The sequence below is a fragment of the Triticum dicoccoides genome, chromosome 7B, assembly GCF_002162155.2.
Source record: "Triticum dicoccoides isolate Atlit2015 ecotype Zavitan chromosome 7B, WEW_v2.0, whole genome shotgun sequence".
In the NCBI taxonomy this organism is placed as follows: Eukaryota; Viridiplantae; Streptophyta; class Magnoliopsida; order Poales; family Poaceae; genus Triticum; species Triticum dicoccoides.
This window is the reverse complement of record NC_041393.1, coordinates 358,094,120-358,100,386: the sequence shown is the minus strand read 5'-3', so window position 1 is coordinate 358,100,386 and position 6,267 is coordinate 358,094,120. Positions and strand designations below refer to the sequence as shown.

Genomic DNA, 6,267 nt, shown 5'->3' with positions numbered 1-6,267 from the left:
CAGACGGTCTATTCTGCTAATATTAGCAGAATAACTATTCTGCACACCACTTCGGCACTGCACGCTCAACAGAAGCACACTGCATCATTTTGACGACGAGCACTGCAATAGAGACTAGTGAACTTCTCGTCGGAAAAAACTGCACGCGTTATTTTTTGGTACTGTTTTCGCTCTAATTTTTTAACCGTTTATCGGAATGAGGCGTGTAATATACCATTGAAAAGCTATGGATTAGGCGCAACTTCGACATGTTGAACACTTTTCGAGATTCCACACGGTTTAAGAGCAGTTTTGAAAATAGTGTGGCGGATGACGAGTGGCAGCAAGTGTTTTTCCCGTTTTTTTTCTAAACCGCTTGTCGGAATGAAGCAAATGATACGCCGTTGGATAGATATCATTGAGGCGCATCTTTTTCATATATAAATCTTTTTCTAATTCATTACGGTTTAAGAGCAGTTTCAAATTTACTAAATCGCGGAACTCTGTTTTTCAAGTTTTTTAAAATTTTTGGTACTGTTTTCGCTCCAGTTTTTGAACCGTTTGTCGAAACGAGGCGTGTGATACGCCGTTGGAAAGCTACGAACAAGGTGCAACTTTCGTAATATTTTTGAGATTCCTTACGGTTTTAAGTTAATTTTGAAAATCGTGCGGCGGAGGACAAGTGGAAGCGGCCGTTTTTCGCGAAATTTTTGCAAACCGCTGGTCGGAATGATTCAAACGATACGCCGTTGGAAATATATCGACGATACGCAACTCTTTCATAAAGAACACTCTCTCTAATTCTTTACGGTTTAAGAGGAATTTCGAATTTACCGAAATGCGGATACTCTGTTTTTCGCAACACCCAAATCGACGTGGGTACTTTATCCGACTGAAACCGCACTGCAACGGATGAAAACCGCACTGCATCACACGGCTAAGAGAACTGCATGGTTTCTTTTTCGTGGGACATAAATTTTTTAAGACGAGGAAGAATACCGTACTACTTTTAGACTGAAAACCGCACTGCATCAGACGGACTAGCAGACTGCATGATTTCTTTTCTCAAACGTATTTTTTTCTCAAACGAGTTTTTGTTGTCTTTTTTGAGTGAACCGCATAGAGGAGGCAAATGAACCGTGACATATATCAAAGTGAACCTCATTACTGTCTTTGTTGTTGCGCTAAATTTTTAGCACTTTCATTTTTGGGCACAAGTGAGCGGCATCACTCTCAAAAGTGAACCACATCCGAAAACCAAACGCACCACAGGTGTTGATATAGTCGACTGATTCTTTGAAACACAGGAAAGAAACTGCACTTCGTACATAGGGGTAATGAAACATATTCTTTTTACACAAACTGATTGCACTTTCAAAAAAGTATAAAGGAGCTGCATGGTTTCTAGAAATCAAAGCGAGCTGCATGGTTTTTTCTTGCTGTATTTTTAAAAAGTATAAAGGATTTTTGGATTCAAGTGTACTGATTTTTTAAAATGCATAGTGAACCACAATGATTTTTAAAAAATGAGCTACAATACTTTGAAAAATGTACTTTTCGGTTCACCGAGCTCACTACATTTACAATGAAAGAAATTACAAACTGAGCAATAATGCACGGTGCAGCGTAACAAAAATGCATCCCTTTCTTTTTTCTTCTGTCTCCATGTTACAATCATCCACACACAAAATACAACTCACTACACAGAGAAGTTGAAAGCAGCATATAACCATTGTGAGGAGTAGATTCCAGAGCTATCTATTTTCCACACTAGGGGAATCCTCTTTTTTCCGAATGTTTGTGGTAGAGGCGCAGATGTGCACGGGACATTCATCGGAGTGCTTGGACGCTCGTCCGAGTGCCCGCGGACGAGCCTGAATTCTTGGTAAAAGCGACGGATTTTTTCGATTCAGTGATTTCCAGAAAGACAGCAGCCAAGGACCTAGAGCTTTTTCATATCTGGTATACAGCAAAAAGAAAAGGAATCACTTGGTAACTATGAGGGATTGCTTTCCAACAAGAAGAAAAATAATCCTTGGAATTTTGATAGGCACGACAAATATAAAATTTGACGTCTCAACAACATGCAAATGAATAGCGACGATAGCAAATACAAACAATAGATGCTAACAACGTACCCTGAAGAGTCTTGGTCATCTCCCAATCCAATCACTATGATCGATTTTGCACCAAGCTGTGAAAGCCTTGTACGGAGCTTCTTTGCAGCAACCTGCAGTACGTGCATGCACAACAAATCAATGAGCATCATTGTATCAACAAAACACAGCACACAGCGCAACAGCAAGCTAAGAAATCATAGTCAGAAGAGCAATATTGTACCTCTTGTAGCCTGAATCGCCGATCCCAAACACGGCGCAACGGAACCCTTGCAGCCACCGGGCATCAAGGTTCTTCTTCAGAAGGTACCTCCAGAACCCCTGTCACCAGCAAAACCAACCGAAAAAACAAAATCTCAATTAGTAGAACAGAATCAAAAGAACCTTACGAGCAAGGGAAGAGATGGCCCTCGCAGGACTGCACACGCATGAGCCCTGAACCGAACGACGAGCGTCTGCGAGCTGCACAACCATGGTTGACGGACCACATGGGAAGAGATGGAGATGGCGCTCTCCCGACTACACACACACAAGTCCGGAACCACATGGCGAGCATCTTCGAGCTGCACAGCCATGGTCCACCGACCAATGGGAAGAGATGGTTCTCCGAGCTGCACAACCATATCTCAACTGCATAGTCGATGATAATGTACTGCATTAATTTTTAGGAAAAAAGAGGTTCACCAGAAGAACATCCCCAAGAAAGAGTGCTGGACTGCGCAAACAGGCCTGCCGCACTGCATCAACAACACCCAAATTCTCTCTGAATTAATCTGCCAGGAGCTCTACTGCACCTAACTGTAGATAAAAGCGACGGCCAAAACAGAAGAAATTTGCACCGTTTTGAAGGAAGAGCTCACTCAAGAAATTAGCAGGCACATACCTAAAACCAAAAAGTAAATTGCAATCAAGTCATATATACATGGTGCATTGAACCACATTAGCACACGCTTGCTACTACTCTTTCCCAGGAGATTCAAATCGCACTAGAGCTCACTAAACCTAACTGAAGGTGCAAATGAACAAAAAACTGCACTGCATGCAAGGAGTAGAGTTGAACGCATAGGGTGGAGCGAGAGGTACATCGGCCCAGCGAACACCTGCGACGAACTAAACTGCACTGCATACCCTCTTGTGCCAAACTGCAAGCCGCACACTTTGACCACGATAAGTGTACCGCATGCGTCCGGACTCCATCGCCGGTGATGGTGGTCAGCCTTTGCCCACAATGGACTGGACGCACGAGCCGGTGAACTGCAAGGGGTGGAGGGGCAGCTCGTCGGGCGACTAGAAGGGGGTTGAGGGAGGAGGGGAACATGGGTCACCGCCGCCACACAAGTCGCGGTGCGAGGAAGGAGGCCTTCAGCCTCGATTTGATCCAGCCGCATGCCCATCCTCGCAAGCTAGGAGGGCCGTGCAGGGCTGCCCCCGGCTGGTGTCCTCCCACAGTGGTGCGGTGCGCGACGGAGGCGCATCCGGACGATGGCGCCGCGGCGGCGCGGGGGGAGTAGGTGGGGCGGCAGCGCGGGAGGCCGGCGCGGCCTGGCTCTCGTAGCAGGGTGTCGTGGGGGGTCGCTATGGCCTGGATCCGGTGCCGGAACATCACGGGGGCCCACCGTGGTCTGGATCCGGTGCCGGCTCGTGGTGGCCGAGGCGGGGCGACGCGTGGTGGTGGCCGGCGGCAGGCGGCGCAGGGTGGTGGCCGGCGGCGGGCGGCGTCGGGTGGTTGGTGGCCAGCGGCGGGCGGCGTCGGGTGGTTGGTGGCCGGCGGCGGGCGGCACTGCGTGGTGGATAGGTCGGGAGGTGGGGGAGCCTCTTTTGACCAGGGGAATAGTGCGGTGGTGGTAGGTGGTAGTAGTAGGGAGGTGGGGTGGTTTTCTTTTTATTACCTGCGCGGTACGGTTCAGGTTTTGTTGCAGTGCCGAACTGTTAGCAGAATAAGAAAGTGGTGTCCAAAATAAGACTTAAGGGGTGTTATCATAATAGACCCACCCTATATATATATATATATATATATGTTTCACATGTGTATCTATATATTTTCTTTTTTCAGTTTTTGAGCCTGCTGCTCCGTCTGGTTAGCACCTAACCTCCTTTTGCCCCTGCAAGCTTCCGAGACGTTGTATTGTGCTTTCCACTACTTGCCCCGTCCTGTCCCTGATGAACCATCTGCTCTGTCATTTCCAGAATCTCATTTCCTATTCTGACCACATCGCACGTACGAGTGTTATGCCCTTCGACCTTGTTACATTTTTTGCATCTTTTCTTGAAGATCTTGCCTTGCCCAACATCTTTATTTGTGCGCATCCTCTTTGGTGAAGGCTCTGTGTCTTCGTCACTATCAATTGTTTCATTACTGTTGTCACTCATATTTTCGCTGTCGTTGATAGCTTCCTCCTTCATAGTTGCTTTCGACAGCAGTTTCTTGATAGTTGCGACGACCTTGGAATTGTCCAAAGGCCCATACGTTTTCTCATGTGCTTGCAGTAGCTTTTGCTCTAGCTGCCTTTTCACGCAAGTTCTTTTGTTGTGCCCACTAATCATATTGCAGTTGCTGCAAAGTCTGCTCCCTAGTGGCATGCCATCTTTTCCAATAACTGGCTCTGGCCTAGCAGGTTTTGAACTGCTTTTCTCACTGATTTCAGCTGGCCTTTGTTCTTGTTTCATGGCTGTACTTAGTTTGTTTCTACCCTTTGTTTTGCACACTGGGGGTGGGTGTATTTTATCGCAATCATCATCCATACTTGACTTCTCAATTGCTCGATCTTTTTGTTCAGCCATATCATTGGCAACTTCATTTTCATCTACAAATGATTGTTTGCATCCCGTTGACTCCATGTCATCGCCGTTCAGAGCATCCAGCTCTGGTTGCACCTGTTTCAGGCATGTCATCAGCCTGTTGTAAGTTGCATCTGTCTTTACCCCCTTCTGCACAGTCTTCAGTGTCTCGTTCAACAACATTGTGCGGCGGTATTGAATTAGCGTACCATCCACTGTTGTATTCCTGTAGTCTCTGCGGTTGAATGTTGAGTCACTGTTTGCATCCCTTGTGTACCATTGTAGTATATACCGATCTGGTATTATAGCTACTCGGAGGTGTTCCAGCAGCGCAATTATGTGATGGCAGAATAGTCCTGACAGAATTGACATCATTTTATTTGTCAGTTTGATCTTTTCTTTTTATTTTGCCCAGGAAGAAGATATGCATGATTAGTAGTTCTTTTTCTTACCTGTGTGATCAAAGAGTTTGCACTCGCATTCGTATTCGCCATTTGTTTCATCAGCAACCACCTGGAATTCGTGCCTTGACCATGCAAATTTATTCTCCTGGTTGTAGTGGTGTACCTAGTACTTCGTTGGATGCTCAGTAGACTGTTTGATTCGGAAGGCGCTGCTTTCAAATAGTCTTTCGCGGAATAAGTTGTAGACCGTGCGTGTGTACACGTCCATCAGCTGTTTCTTATAAAGGTACCTAGTGGGAGGGTTCCTGACACCCTGTAACATGGTACAAGCATTGTCGTTAGCGATACAATTTTGCTACTTATATAACGGTAGAGTTATGAATTAACTGTCGGAGGTCCCTATTTTTATTTTTAAGTACAACTGCATCACCTATTGAAAGATAACTGCTGCAAGGTTTTACAATGTAGAAGTTGCTCTTACCGTTGAAGCTATTGTCTCGGCAACCTCAAGCTGGTGCCTCTTCTATATGCATTCATTGACATGTCTGGCAAATATGTGAAGCACTTGTGTTTCTTTCACGAAACCTTTTTTCAGGATATGATTCATGCTTTCGCTTCTCTGTGTTATGTCATTCTGGCGCAGAATATCTCCTTCCAGTATGCAGATATCCATGTTGTTCTCTCGTCCCATAGGCCTAGCAGGATGGTGTCATTCTGTAAGTTGTATCTGTCCATGAGGTCGTGCCATGCCGCTTCAAACTCTGTTGGCATGAGTGGATGGTTAAGGACTGCTGCGAGGTCTTCCTTAAATGTGTCATGTTGTGAGTACAATTTTGACAAATGATCTTTTATCTTCTTCATAATGTGCCATCGGCAGAGGCGGTGATGAGTTCTGAGGAAGACCTTAGGTATAGCTGCTTTCATGGCAGGGCATTGATTTGCAAAACAATGTTTTCTGTCATTTCTTTGGTTGTTTTTGTTATTAAAAA

General features: G+C 45.6%; 1 long non-coding RNA gene across 2 annotated transcripts; it reads right to left on the bottom strand.

Annotated features, from left to right (window-relative positions):
* Positions 1-1,601: 1,601 nt before the first annotated feature.
* On the bottom strand, positions 1,602-3,901 carry LOC119336188. 2 transcript variants are annotated; one of them, XR_005162232.1, is made up of 4 exons: positions 2,781-3,901; positions 2,320-2,707; positions 2,118-2,209; positions 1,602-1,938 (listed from the first exon to the last, which is right to left on the bottom strand). It is a non-coding gene; the product is annotated as an uncharacterized LOC119336188 (long non-coding RNA). The 2 variants fall into 2 exon arrangements; XR_005162231.1 differs by having other exon boundaries at positions 2,320-3,847.
* Positions 3,902-6,267: the final 2,366 nt, after the last annotated feature.